The following is a 26173-nucleotide window of genomic DNA, read 5'->3' on the forward strand; positions in this document are numbered from 1 at the left end:
AGTTCTGTTTCATGTTTGATAGTTCTATGTAGACAGTTCTGTTTCATGTTTGATAGTTCTATGTAGACAGTTCTGTTTCATGTTTGATAGGCCTATGTAGACAGTTCTGTTTCATGTTTGATAGTTCTATGTAGACAGTTCTGTTTCATGTTTGATAGTTCTATGTAGACAGTTCTGTTTCATGTTTGATAGTTCTATGTAGACAGTTCTGTTTCATGTTTGATAGTTCTATGTAGACAGTTCTGTTTCATGTTTGATAGGCCTATGTAGACAGTTCTGTTTCATGTTTGATAGTTCTATGTAGACAGTTCTGTTTCATGTTTGATAGTTCTATGTAGACAGTTCTGTTTCATGTTTGATAGTTCTATGTAGACAGTTCTGTTTCATGTTTGATAGTTCTATGTAGACAGTTCTGTTTCATGTTTGATAGTTCTATGTAGACAGTTCTGTTTCATGTTTGATAGTTCTATGTAGACAGTTCTGTTTCATGTTTGATAGTTCTATGTAGACAGTTCTGTTTCATGTTTGATAGTTCTATGTAGACAGTTCTGTTTCATGTTTGATAGTTCTATGTAGACAGTTCTGTTTCATGTTTGATAGTTCTATGTAGACAGTTCTGTTTCATGTTTGATAGTTCTATGTAGACAGTTCTGTTTCATGTTTGATAGTTCTATGTAGACAGTTCTGTTTCATGTTTGATAGTTCTATGTAGACAGTTCTGTTTCATGTTTGATAGTTCTATGTAGACAGTTCTGTTTCATGTTTGATAGTTCTATGTAGACAGTTCTGTTTCATGTTTGATAGTTCTATGTAGACAGTTCTGTTTCATGTTTGATAGTTCTATGTAGACAGTTCTGTTTCATGTTTGATAGTTCTATGTAGACAGTTCTGTTTCATGTTTGATAGTTCTATGTAGACAGTTCTGTTTCATGTTTGATAGTTCTATGTAGACAGTTCTGTTTCATGTTTGATAGTTCTATGTAGACAGTTCTGTTTCATGTTTGATAGTTCTATGTAGACAGTTCTGTTTCATGTTTGATAGTTCTATGTAGACAGTTCTGTTTCATGTTTGATAGTTCTATGTAGACAGTTCTGTTTCATGTTTGATAGTTCTATGTAGACAGTTCTGTTTCATGTTTGATAGTTCTATGTAGACAGTTCTGTTTCATGTTTGATAGTTCTATGTAGACAGTTCTGTTTCATGTTTGATAGTTCTATGTAGACAGTTCTGTTTCATGTTTGATAGTTCTATGTAGACAGTTCTGTTTCATGTTTGATAGTTCTATGTAGACAGTTCTGTTTCATGTTTGATAGGCCTATGTAGACAGTTCTGTTTCATGTTTGATAGTTCTATGTAGACAGTTCTGTTTCATGTTTGATAGTTCTATGTAGACAGTTCTGTTTCATGTTTGATAGTTCTATGTAGACAGTTCTGTTTCATGTTTGATAGTTCTATGTAGACAGTTCTGTTTCATGTTTGATAGTTCTATGTAGACAGTTCTGTTTCATGTTTGATAGTTCTATGTAGACAGTTCTGTTTCATGTTTGATAGTTCTATGTAGACAGTTCTGTTTCATGTTTGATAGTTCTATGTAGACAGTTCTGTTTCATGTTTGATAGTTCTATGTAGACAGTTCTGTTTCATGTTTGATAGTTCTATGTAGACAGTTCTGTTTCATGTTTGATAGTTCTATGTAGACAGTTCTGTTTCATGTTTGATAGTTCTATGTAGACAGTTCTGTTTCATGTTTGATAGTTCTATGTAGACAGTTCTGTTTCATGTTTGATAGTTCTATGTAGACAGTTCTGTTTCATGTTTGATAGTTCTATGTAGACAGTTCTGTTTCATGTTTGATAGTTCTATGTAGACAGTTCTGTTTCATGTTTGATAGTTCTATGTAGACAGTTCTGTTTCATGTTTGATAGTTCTATGTAGACAGTTCTGTTTCATGTTTGATAGTTCTATGTAGACAGTTCTGTTTCATGTTTGATAGTTCTATGTAGACAGTTCTGTTTCATGTTTGATAGTTCTATGTAGACAGTTCTGTTTCATGTTTGATAGTTCTATGTAGACAGTTCTGTTTCATGTTTGATAGTTCTATGTAGACAGTTCTGTTTCATGTTTGATAGTTCTATGTAGACAGTTCTGTTTCATGTTTGATAGTTCTATGTAGACAGTTCTGTTTCATGTTTGATAGTTCTATGTAGACAGTTCTGTTTCATGTTTGATAGTTCTATGTAGACAGTTCTGTTTCATGTTTGATAGTTCTATGTAGACAGTTCTGTTTCATGTTTGATAGTTCTATGTAGACAGTTCTGTTTCATGTTTGATAGTTCTATGTAGACAGTTCTGTTTCATGTTTGATAGTTCCTATGTAGACAGTTCTGTTTCATGTTTGATAGTTCTATGTAGACAGTTCTGTTTCATGTTTGATAGTTCTATGTAGACAGTTCTGTTTCATGTTTGATAGGCCTATGTAGACAGTTCTGTTTCATGTTTGATAGTTCTATGTAGACAGTTCTGTTTCATGTTTGATAGTTCTATGTAGACAGTTCTGTTTCATGTTTGATAGTTCTATGTAGACAGTTCTGTTTCATGTTTGATAGTTCTATGTAGACAGTTCTGTTTCATGTTTGATAGTTCTATGTAGACAGTTCTGTTTCATGTTTGATAGTTCTATGTAGACAGTTCTGTTTCATGTTTGATAGTTCTATGTAGACAGTTCTGTTTCATGTTTGATAGTTCTATGTAGACAGTTCTGTTTCATGTTTGATAGTTCTATGTAGACAGTTCTGTTTCATGTTTGATAGTTCTATGTAGACAGTTCTGTTTCATGTTTGATAGTTCTATGTAGACAGTTCTGTTTCATGTTTGATAGTTCTATGTAGACAGTTCTGTTTCATGTTTGATAGTTCTATGTAGACAGTTCTGTTTCATGTTTGATAGTTCTATGTAGACAGTTCTGTTTCATGTTTGATAGTTCTATGTAGACAGTTCTGTTTCATGTTTGATAGTTCTATGTAGACAGTTCTGTTTCATGTTTGATAGGCCTATGTAGACAGTTCTGTTTCATGTTTGATAGTTCTATGTAGACAGTTCTGTTTCATGTTTGATAGTTCTATGTAGACAGTTCTGTTTCATGTTTGATAGTTCTATGTAGACAGTTCTGTTTCATGTTTGATAGTTCTATGTTTCTGTTTCATGTTTGATAGTTCTATGTAGACAGTTCTGTTTCATGTTTGATAGGCCTATGTAGACAGTTCTGTTTCATGTTTGATAGTTCTATGTAGACAGTTCTGTTTCATGTTTGATAGTTCTATGTAGACAGTTCTGTTTCATGTTTGATAGTTCCTATGTAGACAGTTCTGTTTCATGTTTGATAGTTCTATGTAGACAGTTCTGTTTCATGTTTGATAGTTCTATGTAGACAGTTCTGTTTCATGTTTGATAGTTCTATGTAGACAGTTCTGTTTCATGTTTGATAGTTCTATGTAGACAGTTCTGTTTCATGTTTGATAGTTCTATGTAGACAGTTCTGTTTCATGTTTGATAGTTCATATGTAGACAGTTCTGTTTCATGTTTGATAGGCCTATGTAGACAGTTCTGTTTCATGTTTGATAGGCCTATGTAGACAGTTCTGTTTCATGTTTGATAGTTCAGACAGTTCTGTTTCATGTTTGATAGTTCTATGTAGACAGTTCTGTTTCATGTTTGATAGTTCTATGTAGACAGTTCTGTTTCATGTTTGATAGTTCTATGTAGACAGTTCTGTTTCATGTTTGATAGTTCTATGTAGACAGTTCTGTTTCATGTTTGATAGTTCTATGTAGACAGTTCTGTTTCATGTTTGATAGTTCTATGTAGACAGTTCTGTTTCATGTTTGATAGTTCTATGTAGACAGTTCTGTTTCATGTTTGATAGTTCTATGTAGACAGTTCTGTTTCATGTTTGATAGTTCTATGTAGACAGTTCTGTTTCATGTTTGATAGTTCTATGTAGACAGTTCTGTTTCATGTTTGATAGTTCTATGTTTCTGTTTCATGTTTGATAGGCCTATGTAGACAGTTCTGTTTCATGTTTGATAGTTCTATGTAGACAGTTCTGTTTCATGTTTGATAGTTCTATGTTTCTGTTTCATGTTTGATAGGCCTATGTAGACAGTTCTGTTTCATGTTTGATAGTTCTATGTAGACAGTTCTGTTTCATGTTTGATAGTTCTATGTAGACAGTTCTGTTTCATGTTTGATAGTTCTATGTAGACAGTTCTGTTTCATGTTTGATAGTTCTATGTAGACAGTTCTGTTTCATGTTTGATAGTTCTATGTAGACAGTTCTGTTTCATGTTTGATAGTTCTATGTAGACAGTTCTGTTTCATGTTTGATAGTTCTATGTAGACAGTTCTGTTTCATGTTTGATAGTTCTATGTAGACAGTTCTGTTTCATGTTTGATAGGCCTATGTAGACAGTTCTGTTTCATGTTTGATAGTTCTATGTAGACAGTTCTGTTTCATGTTTGATAGTTCTATGTAGACAGTTCTGTTTCATGTTTGATAGTTCTATGTAGACAGTTCTGTTTCATGTTTGATAGTTCTATGTAGACAGTTCTGTTTCATGTTTGATAGTTCTATGTAGACAGTTCTGTTTCATGTTTGATAGTTCTATGTAGACAGTTCTGTTTCATGTTTGATAGGCCTATGTAGACAGTTCTGTTTCATGTTTGATAGTTCTATGTAGACAGTTCTGTTTCATGTTTGATAGTTCTATGTAGACAGTTCTGTTTCATGTTTGATAGTTCTATGTAGACAGTTCTGTTTCATGTTTGATAGTTCTATGTAGACAGTTCTGTTTCATGTTTGATAGTTCTATGTAGACAGTTCTGTTTCATGTTTGATAGTTCTATGTAGACAGTTCTGTTTCATGTTTGATAGTTCTATGTAGACAGTTCTGTTTCATGTTTGATAGTTCTATGTAGACAGTTCTGTTTCATGTTTGATAGTTCTATGTAGACAGTTCTGTTTCATGTTTGATAGTTCTATGTAGACAGTTCTGTTTCATGTTTGATAGTTCTATGTAGACAGTTCTGTTTCATGTTTGATAGGCCTATGTAGACAGTTCTGTTTCATGTTTGATAGTTCTATGTAGACAGTTCTGTTTCATGTTTGATAGTTCTATGTAGACAGTTCTGTTTCATGTTTGATAGTTCTATGTAGACAGTTCTGTTTCATGTTTGATAGTTCTATGTAGACAGTTCTGTTTCATGTTTGATAGTTCTATGTAGACAGTTCTGTTTCATGTTTGATAGTTCTATGTAGACAGTTCTGTTTCATGTTTGATAGTTCTATGTAGACAGTTCTGTTTCATGTTTGATAGTTCTATGTAGACAGTTCTGTTTCATGTTTGATAGTTCTATGTAGACAGTTCTGTTTCATGTTTGATAGTTCTATGTAGACAGTTCTGTTTCATGTTTGATAGGCCTATGTAGACAGTTCTGTTTCATGTTTGATAGTTCTATGTAGACAGTTCTGTTTCATGTTTGATAGTTCTATGTAGACAGTTCTGTTTCATGTTTGATAGGCCTATGTAGACAGTTCTGTTTCATGTTTGATAGTTCTATGTAGACAGTTCTGTTTCATGTTTGATAGTTCTATGTAGACAGTTCTGTTTCATGTTTGATAGTTCTATGTAGACAGTTCTGTTTCATGTTTGATAGTTCTATGTAGACAGTTCTGTTTCATGTTTGATAGTTCTATGTAGACAGTTCTGTTTCATGTTTGATAGTTCTATGTAGACAGTTCTGTTTCATGTTTGATAGGCCTATGTAGACAGTTCTGTTTCATGTTTGATAGTTCTATGTAGACAGTTCTGTTTCATGTTTGATAGTTCTATGTAGACAGTTCTGTTTCATGTTTGATAGTTCTATGTAGACAGTTCTGTTTCATGTTTGATAGTTCTATGTAGACAGTTCTGTTTCATGTTTGATAGGCCTATGTAGACAGTTCTGTTTCATGTTTGATAGTTCTATGTAGACAGTTCTGTTTCATGTTTGATAGTTCTATGTAGACAGTTCTGTTTCATGTTTGATAGGCCTATGTAGACAGTTCTGTTTCATGTTTGATAGTTCTATGTAGACAGTTCTGTTTCATGTTTGATAGTTCTATGTAGACAGTTCTGTTTCATGTTTGATAGTTCTATGTAGACAGTTCTGTTTCATGTTTGATAGTTCTATGTAGACAGTTCTGTTTCATGTTTGATAGTTCTATGTAGACAGTTCTGTTTCATGTTTGATAGTTCTATGTAGACAGTTCTGTTTCATGTTTGATAGTTCTATGTAGACAGTTCTGTTTCATGTTTGATAGTTCTATGTAGACAGTTCTGTTTCATGTTTGATAGTTCTATGTAGACAGTTCTGTTTCATGTTTGATAGTTCTATGTAGACAGTTCTGTTTCATGTTTGATAGTTCTATGTAGACAGTTCTGTTTCATGTTTGATAGTTCTATGTAGACAGTTCTGTTTCATGTTTGATAGGCCTATGTAGACAGTTCTGTTTCATGTTTGATAGTTCTATGTAGACAGTTCTGTTTCATGTTTGATAGTTCTATGTAGACAGTTCTGTTTCATGTTTGATAGTTCTATGTAGACAGTTCTGTTTCATGTTTGATAGTTCTATGTAGACAGTTCTGTTTCATGTTTGATAGTTCTATGTAGACAGTTCTGTTTCATGTTTGATAGTTCTATGTAGACAGTTCTGTTTCATGTTTGATAGTTCTATGTAGACAGTTCTGTTTCATGTTTGATAGTTCTATGTAGACAGTTCTGTTTCATGTTTGATAGGCCTATGTAGACAGTTCTGTTTCATGTTTGATAGTTCTATGTAGACAGTTCTGTTTCATGTTTGATAGTTCTATGTAGACAGTTCTGTTTCATGTTTGATAGTTCTATGTAGACAGTTCTGTTTCATGTTTGATAGTTCTATGTAGACAGTTCTGTTTCATGTTTGATAGTTCTATGTAGACAGTTCTGTTTCATGTTTGATAGTTCTATGTAGACAGTTCTGTTTCATGTTTGATAGTTCTATGTAGACAGTTCTGTTTCATGTTTGATAGTTCTATGTAGACAGTTCTGTTTCATGTTTGATAGTTCTATGTAGACAGTTCTGTTTCATGTTTGATAGTTCTATGTAGACAGTTCTGTTTCATGTTTGATAGTTCTATGTAGACAGTTCTGTTTCATGTTTGATAGTTCTATGTAGACAGTTCTGTTTCATGTTTGATAGTTCTATGTAGACAGTTCTGTTTCATGTTTGATAGTTCTATGTAGACAGTTCTGTTTCATGTTTGATAGTTCTATGTAGACAGTTCTGTTTCATGTTTGATAGTTCTATGTAGACAGTTCTGTTTCATGTTTGATAGTTCTATGTAGACAGTTCTGTTTCATGTTTGATAGTTCTATGTAGACAGTTCTGTTTCATGTTTGATAGGCCTATGTAGACAGTTCTGTTTCATGTTTGATAGTTCTATGTAGACAGTTCTGTTTCATGTTTGATAGTTCTATGTAGACAGTTCTGTTTCATGTTTGATAGTTCTATGTAGACAGTTCTGTTTCATGTTTGATAGTTCTATGTAGACAGTTCTGTTTCATGTTTGATAGTTCCTATGTAGACAGTTCTGTTTCATGTTTGATAGTTCTATGTAGACAGTTCTGTTTCATGTTTGATAGTTCTATGTAGACAGTTCTGTTTCATGTTTGATAGTTCTATGTAGACAGTTCTGTTTCATGTTTGATAGTTCTATGTAGACAGTTCTGTTTCATGTTTGATAGTTCTATGTAGACAGTTCTGTTTCATGTTTGATAGGCCTATGTAGACAGTTCTGTTTCATGTTTGATAGTTCTATGTAGACAGTTCTGTTTCATGTTTGATAGTTCTATGTAGACAGTTCTGTTTCATGTTTGATAGTTCTATGTAGACAGTTCTGTTTCATGTTTGATAGTTCTATGTAGACAGTTCTGTTTCATGTTTGATAGTTCTATGTAGACAGTTCTGTTTCATGTTTGATAGTTCTATGTAGACAGTTCTGTTTCATGTTTGATAGTTCTATGTAGACAGTTCTGTTTCATGTTTGATAGTTCTGTAGACAGTTCTGTTTCATGTTTGATAGTTCTATGTAGACAGTTCTGTTTCATGTTTGATAGTTCTATGTAGACAGTTCTGTTTCATGTTTGATAGTTCTATGTAGACAGTTCTGTTTCATGTTTGATAGTTCTATGTAGACAGTTCTGTTTCATGTTTGATAGTTCTATGTAGACAGTTCTGTTTCATGTTTGATAGTTCTATGTAGACAGTTCTGTTTCATGTTTGATAGTTCTATGTAGACAGTTCTGTTTCATGTTTGATAGTTCTATGTAGACAGTTCTGTTTCATGTTTGATAGTTCTATGTAGACAGTTCTGTTTCATGTTTGATAGTTCTATGTAGACAGTTCTGTTTCATGTTTGATAGTTCTATGTAGACAGTTCTGTTTCATGTTTGATAGTTCTATGTAGACAGTTCTGTTTCATGTTTGATAGTTCTATGTAGACAGTTCTGTTTCATGTTTGATAGTTCTATGTAGACAGTTCTGTTTCATGTTTGATAGTTCTATGTAGACAGTTCTGTTTCATGTTTGATAGTTCTATGTAGACAGTTCTGTTTCATGTTTGATAGTTCTATGTAGACAGTTCTGTTTCATGTTTGATAGTTCTATGTAGACAGTTCTGTTTCATGTTTGATAGTTCTATGTAGACAGTTCTGTTTCATGTTTGATAGTTCTATGTAGACAGTTCTGTTTCATGTTTGATAGTTCTATGTAGACAGTTCTGTTTCATGTTTGATAGTTCTATGTAGACAGTTCTGTTTCATGTTTGATAGTTCTATGTAGACAGTTCTGTTTCATGTTTGATAGTTCTATGTAGACAGTTCTGTTTCATGTTTGATAGTTCTATGTAGACAGTTCTGTTTCATGTTTGATAGTTCTATGTAGACAGTTCTGTTTCATGTTTGATAGGCCTATGTAGACAGTTCTGTTTCATGTTTGATAGTTCTATGTAGACAGTTCTGTTTCATGTTTGATAGTTCTATGTAGACAGTTCTGTTTCATGTTTGATAGTTCTATGTAGACAGTTCTGTTTCATGTTTGATAGTTCTATGTAGACAGTTCTGTTTCATGTTTGATAGTTCTATGTAGACAGTTCTGTTTCATGTTTGATAGTTCTATGTAGACAGTTCTGTTTCATGTTTGATAGTTCTATGTAGACAGTTCTGTTTCATGTTTGATAGTTCTATGTAGACAGTTCTGTTTCATGTTTGATAGTTCTATGTAGACAGTTCTGTTTCATGTTTGATAGTTCTATGTAGACAGTTCTGTTTCATGTTTGATAGTTCTATGTAGACAGTTCTGTTTCATGTTTGATAGTTCTATGTAGACAGTTCTGTTTCATGTTTGATAGTTCTATGTAGACAGTTCTGTTTCATGTTTGATAGTTCTATGTAGACAGTTCTGTTTCATGTTTGATAGTTCTATGTAGACAGTTCTGTTTCATGTTTGATAGTTCTATGTAGACAGTTCTGTTTCATGTTTGATAGTTCTATGTAGACAGTTCTGTTTCATGTTTGATAGTTCTATGTAGACAGTTCTGTTTCATGTTTGATAGTTCTATGTAGACAGTTCTGTTTCATGTTTGATAGTTCTATGTAGACAGTTCTGTTTCATGTTTGATAGTTCTATGTAGACAGTTCTGTTTCATGTTTGATAGTTCTATGTAGACAGTTCTGTTTCATGTTTGATAGTTCTATGTAGACAGTTCTGTTTCATGTTTGATAGTTCTATGTAGACAGTTCTGTTTCATGTTTGATAGTTCTATGTAGACAGTTCTGTTTCATGTTTGATAGTTCTATGTAGACAGTTCTGTTTCATGTTTGATAGTTCTATGTAGACAGTTCTGTTTCATGTTTGATAGTTCTATGTAGACAGTTCTGTTTCATGTTTGATAGGCCTATGTAGACAGTTCTGTTTCATGTTTGTTCTGTTTCATGTTTGATAGTTCTATGTAGACAGTTCTGTTTCATGTTTGATAGTTCTATGTAGACAGTTCTGTTTCATGTTTGATAGTTCTATGTAGACAGTTCTGTTTCATGTTTGATAGTTCTATGTAGACAGTTCTGTTTCATGTTTGATAGTTCTATGTAGACAGTTCTGTTTCATGTTTGATAGTTCTATGTAGACAGTTCTGTTTCATGTTTGATAGTTCTATGTAGACAGTTCTGTTTCATGTTTGATAGTTCTATGTAGACAGTTCTGTTTCATGTTTGATAGTTCTATGTAGACAGTTCTGTTTCATGTTTGATAGTTCTATGTAGACAGTTCTGTTTCATGTTTGATAGTTCTATGTAGACAGTTCTGTTTCATGTTTGATAGTTCTATGTAGACAGTTCTGTTTCATGTTTGATAGTTCTATGTAGACAGTTCTGTTTCATGTTTGATAGTTCTATGTAGACAGTTCTGTTTCATGTTTGATAGTTCTATGTAGACAGTTCTGTCATCATGTTTGATAGTTCTATGTAGACAGTTCTGTTTCATGTTTGATAGTTCTATGTAGACAGTTCTGTTTCATGTTTGATAGTTCTATGTAGACAGTTCTGTTTCATGTTTGATAGTTCTATGTAGACAGTTCTGTTTCATGTTTGATAGTTCTATGTAGACAGTTCTGTTTCATGTTTGATAGTTCTATGTAGACAGTTCTGTTTCATGTTTGATAGTTCTATGTAGACAGTTCTGTTTCATGTTTGATAGTTCTATGTAGACAGTTCTGTTTCATGTTTGATAGTTCTATGTAGACAGTTCTGTTTCATGTTTGATAGTTCTATGTAGACAGTTCTGTTTCATGTTTGATAGTTCTATGTAGACAGTTCTGTTTCATGTTTGATAGTTCTATGTAGACAGTTCTGTTTCATGTTTGATAGTTCTATGTAGACAGTTCTGTTTCATGTTTGATAGTTCTATGTAGACAGTTCTGTTTCATGTTTGATAGTTCTATGTAGACAGTTCTGTTTCATGTTTGATAGTTCTATGTAGACAGTTCTGTTTCATGTTTGATAGTTCTATGTAGACAGTTCTGTTTCATGTTTGATAGTTCTATGTAGACAGTTCTGTTTCATGTTTGATAGTTCTATGTAGACAGTTCTGTTTCATGTTTGATAGTTCTATGTAGACAGTTCTGTTTCATGTTTGATAGTTCTATGTAGACAGTTCTGTTTCATGTTTGATAGTTCTATGTAGACAGTTCTGTTTCATGTTTGATAGTTCTATGTAGACAGTTCTGTTTCATGTTTGATAGGCCTATGTAGACAGTTCTGTTTCATGTTTGATAGTTCTATGTAGACAGTTCTGTTTCATGTTTGATAGTTCTATGTAGACAGTTCTGTTTCATGTTTGATAGTTCTATGTAGACAGTTCTGTTTCATGTTTGATAGTTCTATGTAGACAGTTCTGTTTCATGTTTGATAGTTCTATGTAGACAGTTCTGTTTCATGTTTGATAGTTCTATGTAGACAGTTCTGTTTCATGTTTGATAGTTCTATGTAGACAGTTCTGTTTCATGTTTGATAGTTCTATGTAGACAGTTCTGTTTCATGTTTGATAGTTCTATGTAGACAGTTCTGTTTCATGTTTGATAGTTCTATGTAGACAGTTCTGTTTCATGTTTGATAGTTCTATGTAGACAGTTCTGTTTCATGTTTGATAGTTCTATGTAGACAGTTCTGTTTCATGTTTGATAGTTCTATGTAGACAGTTCTGTTTCATGTTTGATAGTTCTATGTAGACAGTTCTGTTTCATGTTTGATAGTTCTATGTAGACAGTTCTGTTTCATGTTTGATAGTTCTATGTAGACAGTTCTGTTTCATGTTTGATAGTTCTATGTAGACAGTTCTGTTTCATGTTTGATAGTTCTATGTAGACAGTTCTGTTTCATGTTTGATAGTTCTATGTAGACAGTTCTGTTTCATGTTTGATAGTTCTATGTAGACAGTTCTGTTTCATGTTTGATAGTTCTATGTAGACAGTTCTGTTTCATGTTTGATAGGCTATGTAGACAGTTCTGTTTCATGTTTGATAGTTCTATGTAGACAGTTCTGTTTCATGTTTGATAGTTCTATGTAGACAGTTCTGTTTCATGTTTGATAGTTCTATGTAGACAGTTCTGTTTCATGTTTGATAGTTCTATGTAGACAGTTCTGTTTCATGTTTGATAGTTCTATGTAGACAGTTCTGTTTCATGTTTGATAGTTCTATGTAGACAGTTCTGTTTCATGTTTGATAGTTCTATGTAGACAGTTCTGTTTCATGTTTGATAGTTCTATGTAGACAGTTCTGTTTCATGTTTGATAGTTCTATGTAGACAGTTCTGTTTCATGTTTGATAGTTCTATGTAGACAGTTCTGTTTCATGTTTGATAGTTCTATGTAGACAGTTCTGTTTCATGTTTGATAGTTCTATGTAGACAGTTCTGTTTCATGTTTGATAGTTCTATGTAGACAGTTCTGTTTCATGTTTGATAGTTCTATGTAGACAGTTCTGTTTCATGTTTGATAGTTCTATGTAGACAGTTCTGTTTCATGTTTGATAGTTCTATGTAGACAGTTCTGTTTCATGTTTGATAGTTCCAGTTCTGTGTTTGAGACAGTTCTGTTTCATGTTTGATAGTTCTATGTAGACAGTTCTGTTTCATGTTTGATAGTTCTATGTAGACAGTTCTGTTTCATGTTTGATAGTTCTATGTAGACAGTTCTGTTTCATGTTTGATAGTTCTATGTAGACAGTTCTGTTTCATGTTTGATAGTTCTATGTAGACAGTTCTGTTTCATGTTTGATAGTTCTATGTAGACAGTTCTGTTTCATGTTTGATAGTTCTATGTAGACAGTTCTGTTTCATGTTTGATAGTTCTATGTAGACAGTTCTGTTTCATGTTTGATAGTTCTATGTAGACAGTTCTGTTTCATGTTTGATAGTTCTATGTAGACAGTTCTGTTTCATGTTTGATAGTTCTATGTAGACAGTTCTGTTTCATGTTTGATAGTTCTATGTAGACAGTTCTGTTTCATGTTTGATAGTTCTATGTAGACAGTTCTGTTTCATGTTTGATAGTTCTATGTAGACAGTTCTGTTTCATGTTTGATAGTTCTATGTAGACAGTTCTGTTTCATGTTTGATAGTTCTATGTAGACAGTTCTGTTTCATGTTTGATAGTTCTATGTAGACAGTTCTGTTTCATGTTTGATAGTTCTATGTAGACAGTTCTGTTTCATGTTTGATAGTTCTATGTAGACAGTTCTGTTTCATGTTTGATAGTTCTATGTAGACAGTTCTGTTTCATGTTTGATAGTTCTATGTAGACAGTTCTGTTTCATGTTTGATAGTTCTATGTAGACAGTTCTGTTTCATGTTTGATAGTTCTATGTAGACAGTTCTGTTTCATGTTTGATAGTTCTATGTAGACAGTTCTGTTTCATGTTTGATAGTTCTATGTAGACAGTTCTGTTTCATGTTTGATAGTTCTATGTAGACAGTTCTGTTTCATGTTTGATAGTTCTATGTAGACAGTTCTGTTTCATGTTTGATAGTTCTATGTAGACAGTTCTGTTTCATGTTTGATAGTTCTATGTAGACAGTTCTGTTTCATGTTTGATAGTTCTATGTAGACAGTTCTGTTTCATGTTTGATAGTTCTATGTAGACAGTTCTGTTTCATGTTTGATAGTTCTATGTAGACAGTTCTGTTTCATGTTTGATAGTTCTATGTAGACAGTTCTGTTTCATGTTTGATAGTTCTATGTAGACAGTTCTGTTTCATGTTTGATAGTTCTATGTAGACAGTTCTGTTTCATGTTTGATAGTTCTATGTAGACAGTTCTGTTTCATGTTTGATAGTTCTATGTAGACAGTTCTGTTTCATGTTTGATAGTTCTATGTAGACAGTTCTGTTTCATGTTTGATAGTTCTATGTAGACAGTTCTGTTTCATGTTTGATAGTTCTATGTAGACAGTTCTGTTTCATGTTTGATAGTTCTATGTAGACAGTTCTGTTTCATGTTTGATAGTTCTATGTAGACAGTTCTGTTTCATGTTTGATAGTTCTATGTAGACAGTTCTGTTTCATGTTTGATAGTTCTATGTAGACAGTTCTGTTTCATGTTTGATAGTTCTATGTAGACAGTTCTGTTTCATGTTTGATAGTTCTATGTAGACAGTTCTGTTTCATGTTTGATAGTTCTATGTAGACAGTTCTGTTTCATGTTTGATAGTTCTATGTAGACAGTTCTGTTTCATGTTTGATAGTTCTATGTAGACAGTTCTGTTTCATGTTTGATAGTTCTATGTAGACAGTTCTGTTTCATGTTTGATAGTTCTATGTAGACAGTTCTGTTTCATGTTTGATAGTTCTATGTAGACAGTTCTGTTTCATGTTTGATAGTTCTATGTAGACAGTTCTGTTTCATGTTTGATAGTTCTATGTAGACAGTTCTGTTTCATGTTTGATAGTTCTATGTAGACAGTTCTGTTTCATGTTTGATAGTTCTATGTAGACAGTTCTGTTTCATGTTTGATAGTTCTATGTAGACAGTTCTGTTTCATGTTTGATAGTTCTATGTAGACAGTTCTGTTTCATGTTTGATAGTTCTATGTAGACAGTTCTGTTTCATGTTTGATAGTTCTATGTAGACAGTTCTGTTTCATGTTTGATAGTTCTATGTAGACAGTTCTGTTTCATGTTTGATAGTTCTATGTAGACAGTTCTGTTTCATGTTTGATAGTTCTATGTAGACAGTTCTGTTTCATGTTTGATAGTTCTATGTAGACAGTTCTGTTTCATGTTTGATAGTTCTATGTAGACAGTTCTGTTTCATGTTTGATAGTTCTATGTAGACAGTTCTGTTTCATGTTTGATAGTTCTATGTAGACAGTTCTGTTTCATGTTTGATAGTTCTATGTAGACAGTTCTGTTTCATGTTTGATAGTTCTATGTAGACAGTTCTGTTTCATGTTTGATAGTTCTATGTAGACAGTTCTGTTTCATGTTTGATAGTTCTATGTAGACAGTTCTGTTTCATGTTTGATAGTTCTATGTAGACAGTTCTGTTTCATGTTTGATAGTTCTATGTAGACAGTTCTGTTTCATGTTTGATAGTTCTATGTAGACAGTTCTGTTTCATGTTTGATAGTTCTATGTAGACAGTTCTGTTTCATGTTTGATAGTTCTATGTAGACAGTTCTGTTTCATGTTTGATAGTTCTATGTAGACAGTTCTGTTTCATGTTTGATAGTTCTATGTAGACAGTTCTGTTTCATGTTTGATAGTTCTATGTAGACAGTTCTGTTTCATGTTTGATAGTTCTATGTAGACAGTTCTGTTTCATGTTTGATAGTTCTATGTAGACAGTTCTGTTTCATGTTTGATAGTTCTATGTAGACAGTTCTGTTTCATGTTTGATAGTTCTATGTAGACAGTTCTGTTTCATGTTTGATAGTTCTATGTAGACAGTTCTGTTTCATGTTTGATAGTTCTATGTAGACAGTTCTGTTTCATGTTTGATAGTTCTATGTAGACAGTTCTGTTTCATGTTTGATAGTTCTATGTAGACAGTTCTGTTTCATGTTTGATAGTTCTATGTAGACAGTTCTGTTTCATGTTTGATAGTTCTATGTAGACAGTTCTGTTTCATGTTTGATAGTTCTATGTAGACAGTTCTGTTTCATGTTTGATAGTTCTATGTTGTTTCATGTTTGATAGTTCTATGTAGACAGTTCTGTTTCATGTTTGATAGTTCTATGTAGACAGTTCTGTTTCATGTTTGATAGTTCTATGTAGACAGTTCTGTTTCATGTTTGATAGTTCTATGTAGACAGTTCTGTTTCATGTTTGATAGTTCTATGTAGACAGTTCTGTTTCATGTTTGATAGTTCTATGTAGACAGTTCTGTTTCATGTTTGATAGTTCTATGTAGACAGTTCTGTTTCATGTTTGATAGTTCTATGTAGACAGTTCTGTTTCATGTTTGATAGTTCTATGTAGACAGTTCTGTTTCATGTTTGATAGTTCTATGTAGACAGTTCTGTTTCATGTTTGATAGTTCTATGTAGACAGTTCTGTTTCATGTTTGATAGTTCTATGTAGACAGTTCTGTTTCATGTTTGATAGTTCTATGTAGACAGTTCTGTTTCATGTTTGATAGTTCTATGTAGACAGTTCTGTTTCATGTTTGATAGGCTATGTAGACAGTTCTGTTTCATGTTTGATAGTTCTATGTAGACAGTTCTGTTTCATGTTTGATAGTTCTATGTAGACAGTTCTGTTTCATGTTTGATAGTTCTATGTAGACAGTTCTGTTTCATGTTTGATAGTTCTATGTAGACAGTTCTGTTTCATGTTTGATAGTTCTATGTAGACAGTTCTGTTTCATGTTTGATAGGCCTATGTAGACAGTTCTGTTTCATGTTTGATAGTTCTATGTAGACAGTTCTGTTTCATGTTTGATAGTTCTATGTAGACAGTTCTGTTTCATGTTTGATAGTTCTATGTAGACAGTTCTGTTTCATGTTTGATAGGCCTATGTAGACAGTTCTGTTTCATGTTTGATAGTTCTATGTAGACAGTTCTGTTTCATGTTTGATAGTTCTATGTAGACAGTTCTGTTTCATGTTTGATAGTTCTATGTAGACAGTTCTGTTTCATGTTTGATAGTTCTATGTAGACAGTTCTGTTTCATGTTTGATAGTTCTATGTAGACAGTTCTGTTTCATGTTTGATAGGCCTATGTAGACAGTTCTGTTTCATGTTTGATAGTTCTATGTAGACAGTTCTGTTTCATGTTTGATAGTTCTATGTAGACAGTTCTGTTTCATGTTTGATAGTTCTATGTAGGCAGTTCTGTTTCATGTTTGATAGTTCTATGTAGACAGTTCTGTTTCATGTTTGATAGTTCTATGTAGACAGTTCTGTTTCATGTTTGATAGGCCTATGTAGACAGTTCTGTTTCATGTTTGATAGTTCTATGTAGACAGTTCTGTTTCATGTTTGATAGTTCTATGTAGACAGTTCTGTTTCATGTTTGATAGGCCTATGTAGGCAGTTCTGTTTCATGTTTGATAGTTCTATGTAGACAGTTCTGTTTCATGTTTGATAGTTCTATGTAGACAGTTCTGTTTCATGTTTGATAGTTCTATGTAGACAGTTCTGTTTCATGTTTGATAGGCCTATGTAGACAGTTCTGTTTCATGTTTGATAGTTCTATGTAGACAGTTCTGTTTCATGTTTGATAGTTCTATGTAGACAGTTCTGTTTCATGTTTGATAGTTCTATGTAGACAGTTCTGTTTCATGTTTGATAGTTCTATGTAGACAGTTCTGTTTCATGTTTGATAGTTCTATGTAGACAGTTCTGTTTCATGTTTGATAGTTCTATGTAGACAGTTCTGTTTCATGTTTGATAGTTCTATGTAGACAGTTCTGTTTCATGTTTGATAGTTCTATGTAGACAGTTCTGTTTCATGTTTGATAGTTCTATGTAGACAGTTCTGTTTCATGTTTGATAGGCCTATGTAGACAGTTCTGTTTCATGTTTGATAGTTCTATGTAGACAGTTCTGTTTCATGTTTGATAGTTCTATGTAGACAGTTCTGTTTCATGTTTGATAGTTCTATGTAGACAGTTCTGTTTCATGTTTGATAGTTCTATGTAGACAGTTCTGTTTCATGTTTGATAGTTCTATGTAGACAGTTCTGTTTCATGTTTGATAGTTCTATGTAGACAGTTCTGTTTCATGTTTGATAGTTCTATGTAGACAGTTCTGTTTCATGTTTGATAGTTCTATGTAGACAGTTCTGTTTCATGTTTGATAGTTCTATGTAGACAGTTCTGTTTCATGTTTGATAGTTCTATGTAGACAGTTCTGTTTCATGTTTGATAGTTCTATGTAGACAGTTCTGTTTCATGTTTGATAGTTCTATGTAGACAGTTCTGTTTCATGTTTGATAGTTCTATGTAGACAGTTCTGTTTCATGTTTGATAGTTCTATGTAGACAGTTCTGTTTCATGTTTGATAGTTCTATGTAGACAGTTCTGTTTCATGTTTGATAGTTCTATGTAGACAGTTCTGTTTCATGTTTGATAGTTCTATGTAGACAGTTCTGTTTCATGTTTGATAGTTCTATGTAGACAGTTCTGTTTCATGTTTGATAGTTCTATGTAGACAGTTCTGTTTCATGTTTGATAGTTCTATGTAGACAGTTCTGTTTCATGTTTGATAGTTCTATGTAGACAGTTCTGTTTCATGTTTGATAGTTCTATGTAGACAGTTCTGTTTCATGTTTGATAGTTCTATGTAGACAGTTCTGTTTCATGTTTGATAGTTCTATGTAGACAGTTCTGTTTCATGTTTGATAGTTCTATGTAGACAGTTCTGTTTCATGTTTGATAGTTCTATGTAGACAGTTCTGTTTCATGTTTGATAGTTCTATGTAGACAGTTCTGTTTCATGTTTGATAGTTCTATGTAGACAGTTCTGTTTCATGTTTGATAGTTCTATGTAGACAGTTCTGTTTCATGTTTGATAGTTCTATGTAGACAGTTCTGTTTCATGTTTGATAGTTCTATGTAGACAGTTCTGTTTCATGTTTGATAGTTCTATGTAGACAGTTCTGTTTCATGTTTGATAGTTCTATGTAGACAGTTCTGTTTCATGTTTGATAGGCCTATGTAGACAGTTCTGTTTCATGTTTGATAGGCCTATGTAGACAGTTCTGTTTCATGTTTGATAGTTCTATGTAGACAGTTCTGTTTCATGTTTGATAGTTCTATGTAGACAGTTCTGTTTCATGTTTGATAGTTCTATGTAGACAGTTCTGTTTCATGTTTGATAGTTCTATGTAGACAGTTCTGTTTCATGTTTGATAGGCCTATGTAGACAGTTCTGTTTCATGTTTGATAGTTCTATGTAGACAGTTCTGTTTCATGTTTGATAGTTCTATGTAGACAGTTCTGTTTCATGTTTGATAGTTCTATGTAGACAGTTCTGTTTCATGTTTGATAGTTCTATGTAGACAGTTCTGTTTCATGTTTGATAGGCCTATGTAGACAGTTCTGTTTCATGTTTGATAGGCCTATGTAGACAGTTCTGTTTCATGTTTGATAGTTCTATGTAGACAGTTCTGTTTCATGTTTGATAGTTCTATGTAGACAGTTCTGTTTCATGTTTGATAGTTCTATGTAGACAGTTCTGTTTCATGTTTGATAGTTCTATGTAGACAGTTCTGTTTCATGTTTGATAGTTCTATGTAGACAGTTCTGTTTCATGTTTGATAGTTCTATGTAGACAGTTCTGTTTCATGTTTGATAGGCCTATGTAGACAGTTCTGTTTCATGTTTGATAGGCCTATGTAGACAGTTCTGTTTCATGTTTGATAGGCCTATGTATAGTTCTATGTAGACAGTTCTGTTTCATGTTTGATAGTTCTATGTAGACAGTTCTGTTTCATGTTTGACAGTTCTGTTTCATGTTTGATAGTTCTATGTAGACAGTTCTGTTTCAGTTTGATAGTTCTATGTAGACAGTTCTGTTTCATGTTTGATAGGCCATAGTTCCTCATGTAGACAGTTCCATGTTTGATAGTTCTCAAAGTTCTGTTTCATGTTGAAGTTCTAAAAATGTTCACTGTTTGTAGCAGAACAGTTCTTCATTTTGTTTCCAGGACTTCTGTTTCATGTATATCAGTTTGTTTCAATCCATGTTTTTTTCAAAATAATGACCGTACTGTATAACACCATCATCATCATCTGGCAGACCACTCACAACCTCCCGTCCATCTGTAGCCTCGGGGACACAACTCATCACTATGGAGAAAGTACAGTCTAGCTAGCCTGTAACGTCAAGAGTGGCCTCAGACATCCTTGGGCTCAAAGAATGAAGGTCATAAAAATGTTCACTGTGGTGGCAGAACCTTCATTTGTTTTCCAGGACTGCAGGTATATCTTTTTTTAATCCATTTTTTTTTCAAAATAATCACATTTCCTGTTTTACACCAACTTGGTTTATCAATGTAATCATGTTGCATAAAACTGTAGCTATTTGAAAGGGTATAAAACAATGTAGCTAGTTGCAATTTGCAAAAAGCCATCAACCTACAAACAGTCTCATTTAAACCCAGACTATGAATGACTATGAATGACTATGAATGAAAGACACATTCCATCTCAATTTATTGTATTCCTTTGAAGCCATTGTTTTTATGTGGTAATATCCATCTTTGCATGACATTTTCTCAAAATGTTTAATTACCCACAATCCTCTAAAAACATATATCATTATAACACAGATACAGCACATAGATCTGTGTTTTTACTGAAATATTAACATGTTTGACTACTACTTTATTATTTTAAGTAAAGACATCAAACATAATAATAATATGATATTGTTTAGGACCTTGAGCGTGGCCGAGGTGCACCAATGACCAGCTCGGAAACCAGATTGCATAGCGGAGAAGGTACGGTGGGATTCGAAATGTTCGGAGATCTGTTTGTTAACTTGGATTTCAAAGACCTTAGAAAGGCAGGCTAGGATAGATACAGGTCTTTAACAGTTTGGGTCTTTAGTGTCTCCCCTTTGAAGAGGGGGATGACTGCGGCAGCTTTCCAATCTGTGGGGATCTCAGACGGTACGAAAGAGAGGCTGAACAGGCCAGTAATAGTGGTTACAACAATTGCGGCGGATAATTTTAGAAAGAGAGGGTCCGGATTGTCTAGCCCAGCTGATTTGTAGGGGTCCAGATTTTGCAGCACTTTCAGAACATCAGCTATCTGGATTTGGGTGAAGGAGAAATGGGGAGGCTTGGGCAAGTTGCTGTGGGGGGTGCAGGGCTGTTGACTGGGGTGGGAGTAGCCAGATGGAAAGCATGGCCAGCCATAGAAAAATGCTTATTGAAATTATCAATTATCGTGGATTTATCGGTGGTGACAGTGTTTCCTAGCCTCAGTGCAGAGGGTAGCTGGGAGGAGGTGCTCTTATTCTCCATGGACTTTAGAATGTCCCAGATCTTTTTGGAGTTAGAGCTACAGGATGCAAATTTCTGTTTGAAAAAGCTATCCTTTGCTTTCCTGACTGCCTGTGTATATTGTTTCCTAACTTCCCTGAAAAGTTACATATCGCGGGGGCTATTCGATGCTAATGTTGTACGCCACAGGATGTTTTTGTGTTGGTTAAGGGCAGTCAGGTCGGGAGTGAACCAAGGGCTACATCTGTTCCTTGTTCTACATTTTTAAATCTTTTGAAATTCCTCAAGATCCTCAAAAAGTTCTACAGCTGCACCATCGAGAGCCTCCTGAGTGGTTGCATCACTGCCTGGTATGGCAACTGCTTGGCCTCCGACCGCAAGGCACGACGGAGTGTAGTGCAAACGGCCCAGTACATCACTGGGGCCAAGCTTCCTGCCATCCAGGACCTCTATACCAGGCGGTGTCTGAGGAAGGCCCTGAAAATTGACAAAGACTCCAGCCACCCTAGTCATAGACAGTTCTCCTCTTTAATTACTTGTTATCTCTTATCTCTTAGAATCTCTTATTCTTATCAGTATTTTTTTAAACTGCACTGTCGGTAAGGGGCTCGGAAGTAAGCATTTCACTGTAAGGTAACATTTCATCTGTTTTATTTGGCGCAAGTGACAAATAAAATTTGACTTGATTTTGTTTTGAATTAAGTAGCTTAGTTTTGTTATTTGGCTACTTGAAGAGAACTAGGGCCTTCCTTCCAATGCATTGTGGAAAAGTGTTCATCTAATTCTATTGAATGAAGACCTGAAACGAGTATAACATCCTGCCATTTTAACCTCACTTGATTTTTAAAAATTCACATACCAATAAACATTCTATTTTTGCATCCTGAGATTGCATTGTTTCCCGCTACTTGTTGATTTCAGTAGCCCATATCTGATTTTTTTTTAACGAGGCAAGTTCCCCAGTTTCTGTGTTTTTGGGGGTTTGTATGTGTTTGCATGTGTGTATTTCAGGAAATGGCTTCCTGGATTCTAAGCAGCTGATTGGTCGGCCCCATCGATGATTGGAGCTCTAAACCCTCCCCCTTCCCTCTCATCAGGGGAAACAGCTGTTTTTAATTACCAACTCCTTCTCCAGCTGGATAAAAGCCAGTGTTCCTTTGTCAGGAAGAGAGAGCTTCTTTGATGTCTTGTGTTGGTTGTTGCCCAGTGACAGTTCTGTTGACACTATTTGGTAGCCGCTACTTCTAGGGTATATGTATGCCAATAGGACTGTGTTTTTGATGATTGAAATTGTTCCCAAAGTTTGTATTATTCTGTTTAATTTGTTTCCAGGGGGGTGTTTAGGCAAGAGCCCTGCGGTCATACATAACCTGTAGTATTTACTGTCTATGCACACTAGGTAAGACCTGGATGGACTACCCCCTGTATTTTGGTTAGCGCGCCAGGAGGTTCTGAAAGGTTAGGTAAGTAGTGGGTAGGAGAGGACTTTCTTTGCTTTGGTTCCGTCCAGCCCCTTTTACCCACATTACCATGTTATGGAAATAAATTCCCTGTAAAAGGATATTGTCTCTGTCATCCTTACCCGCACCTACAATCACATACCTCTTTCACTCCACGGGGACTTGAGTTGTAGCAGGGTGTTGTCAGTTAAGAACACATTTTTATTTACAATGATTGCCTCCACATGGCAAACCCGGACGACGCTGGGCCAATTGTGCGCCCCCTTATGCGACTCCCTATCACTGCCGGTTGTGATACAGCCTTGAATCGGACCAGGGTGCCGCCTCAAGCTCTCACCGCCTGGTACGGCAACTGCTCCGCCCACAACCGTAAGGCTCTCCAGAGGGTAGTGAGGTCTGCACAACGCATCACCGGGGGCAAACTACCTGCCCTCCAGGACACCTACACCACCCGATGTCACAGGAAGGCCATAAAGATCATCAAGGACACCAACCACCCGAGCCACTGCCTGTTCACCCCGCTATCATCCAGAAGGCGAGGTCAGTACAGGTGCATCAAAGCTGGGACCGAGAGACTGAAAAATAGCTTCTATCTCAAGGCCATCAGACTGTTAAACAGCCACCACTAACATTGAGTGGCTGCTGCCAACACACTGACTCAACTCCAGCCACTCTAATAATGGGAATTGATGGGAAATGATGTGAAATATATCACTAGCCACTTTAAACAATGCTACCTAATATAATGTTTACATACCCTACATTATTAATCTCATATGTATACGTATATACTGTACTCTATATCATCTACTGCATCTTTATGTAATACATGTATCACTAGCCACTTTAACTATGCCACTTTGTTTACATACTCATCTCATATGTATATACGGTACTCAATACCATCTACTGTATCTTGCCTATGCCGCTCTGTACCATCACTCATTCATATATCTTTATGTACATATTCTTTATCCCCTTACACTTGTCTATAAGGTAGTAGTTTTGGAATTGTTAGCTAGATTACTTGTTGGTTATTACTGCATTGTCGGAACTAGAAGCACAAGCATTTCGCTACACTCGCATTAGCATCTGCTAACCATGTGTATGTGACAAATCAAATTTGATTTGATTTGAGATGCACTGCCTTAGACCGCTGCACCACTCGGCAGCCCCTCATGCAAGGGTTTGTCCATTATTAGCCTATGAACTAAACAAAACATTAACATTATATCAAATGTTTGCTTGCATATAATTGAAGGTGAATATTCCTGCCTTAATGTTCAGGAGTACATGGCAAGGAACACCACAGGGACATTTTAATAGATATTGTCTGGTGGCTTCAGTATCGTATAAAATACTTGATGAAATTCCCAGACTAAAGAGTAAATAAAAACACATTCATGTTGTACAATCAATTATATATGGATGTGTTTGTCCAAGACAGTTTCCAGTAATCACTTCCAGTAAGCTGAGATTGCCAGAGGCAAGAAGTAAAACAAAAAAGCATGACCAACTGAGACATTACTTATACTGTCCTGAGACCCTGGAGAAGATCTACTCTAGTAGCTATAGGTGCATGATAAGAGACAACTGGTTTACAAGAACAATCAATGACAAGTGATACTGACCAGAGAAATAGTTTGTTAGCTTTAATGTGCATTTGTTAGGTAAACATCTGTAAATCTTATTCTGTTGTACTGGAGCCTTGTAAAGACTCATGGAGACAACGGTGTCATCTCTTTTCCACAACTTTATTGTCTTGAAAAGGTCAATTACAATCATAACAGTTGTTCACTTATATTACACCTTGAGGTAATGAATCACACAGCTGGGAGATACAGGAGAATATTCACAAATTATAGAGCGTGTCGGTCTAATCCTGAATGTTGAATGGTTAAAACCGCATTCCAGTCGGTGCCTATTCCACAAGCTACCACTGGCTAAATCTATGACTTTAAAATGCCTATTTACTCTGTACCAACTGACTGTGCAATCCACTGCCTCATCAGCCCAGCCAGGCAATTTATAAACTTGATAGAATGTTCACACAATCACATCTCTTTGAACTAATACAACAAATGTACCATTTTAGTCTAGCTTTACATAGCTGTACTGTTATAGTGAAGCTGAGACTGATGATTAGAAAGATACTGTTATTTTGTTACAATGGTACAAAGTCAAATGATGAAAATTACACCTCATGTGCTCCATTACTGGATGGCTCACATTTTTTCTAAACCTAAATTAAACAAGCAACAACGACACCACAAAAGCAAATATGTTCTCCTTGCACATAAAGACGTCTTTGTAAGGATTCTTGCATTTGATGGACCAAACATCATGACTCTGTAGGAACGAAATCACATGACAGGATAATCAGAGTCTGTGCAGTAATATTGCTGATCACTAATACTATAGATCAGAGTCTCTGGAGTAATACTGCTGATCACTAATATTATAGATCAGTCTGGAGTAATAGTGCTGATCACTAATATTATAGATCAGTCTGGAGTAATACTGCTGATCATTAATATTATAGATCAGTCTGTGGAGTAATCCGGCTGATCACTAATATTATAGATCAGTCTGGAGTAATACTGCTGATCACTAATACTATAGATCAGTCTGTGGAGTAATCCGGCTGATCACTAATATTATAGATCAGTCTGGGGTAATACTGCTGATCACTACTACTATAGATCAGTCTGTGGAGTAATACTGCTTATCACTAATACTATAGATCAGTCTGGAGTAATACTGCTGATGACTCCTACTATAGATCAGTCTGTGGCGTAATACTGCTGATCACTCCCACTATAGATCAGTCTGGAGTAATACTGCTGATCACTCCTACTATAGATCAGTCTGTGGCATAATACTGCTGATCACTCCTACTATAGATCAGTCTGGAGTAATCCGGCTGATCACTCCTACTATAGATCAGTCTGTGGCGTAATACTGCTGATCACTCCTACTATAGATCAGTCTGTGGAGTAATCCGGCTGATCTCTAATATTATAGATCAGTCTGGAGTAATACTGCTGATCACTAATACTATAGATCAGTCTGTGGAGTAATCCGGCTGATCACTAATATTATATATCAGTCTGTGGAGTAATCCGGCTGATCACTCCTACTATAGATCAGTCTGTGGCGTAATACTGCTGATCACTAATACTATAGATCAGTCTGGAGTAATCCGGCTGATCACTCCTACTATAGATCAGTCTGTGGCGTAATACTGCTGATCGCTCCTACTATAGATCAGTCTGTGGCGTAATACTGCTGATCGCTCCTACTATAGATCAGTCTGTGGCGTAATACTGCTGATCGCTCCTACTATAGATCAGTCTGTGGCGTAATACTGCTGATCGCTCCTACTATAGATCAGTCTGTGGCGTAATACTGCTGATCATTAATATTATAGATCAGTCTGTGGAGTAATCCGGCTGATCACTAATATTAGAGATCAGTCTGGAGTAATACTGCTGATCACTAATACTATAGATCAGTCTGTGGAGTAATCCGGCTGATCACTAATATTATAGATCAGTCTGGGGTAATACTGCTGATCACTACTACTATAGATCAGTCTGTGGAGTAATACTGCTTATCACTAATACTAT

The 26173-nt window shown here is 34.8% G+C and overlaps 1 protein-coding gene and 1 long non-coding RNA gene across 51 annotated transcripts in view; one reads left to right on the forward strand and one right to left on the reverse strand.

Annotated features, from left to right (window-relative positions):
• cfhl5 (complement factor H like 5) overlaps positions 1 to 26173 on the forward strand; it is a 207985-nt gene that overhangs the window by 61093 nt on the left and 120719 nt on the right. The gene's annotated exons all lie outside the window — the stretch shown is intronic.
• Positions 24176 to 26173, reverse strand: part of LOC127907640 (uncharacterized) — a 51916-nt gene continuing 49918 nt past the window's right edge. For all 50 annotated transcript variants that reach the window (XR_008065340.1, XR_008065323.1, XR_008065346.1 and 47 more), the window contains one exon: positions 24176 to 24893. This is a non-coding gene — a long non-coding RNA (uncharacterized LOC127907640). The remainder of the gene's footprint in view (positions 24894 to 26173) is intronic.

Source organism: Oncorhynchus keta, chromosome 1 (assembly GCF_023373465.1).
Source record: "Oncorhynchus keta strain PuntledgeMale-10-30-2019 chromosome 1, Oket_V2, whole genome shotgun sequence".
NCBI lineage: Eukaryota > Metazoa > Chordata > Actinopteri > Salmoniformes > Salmonidae > Oncorhynchus > Oncorhynchus keta.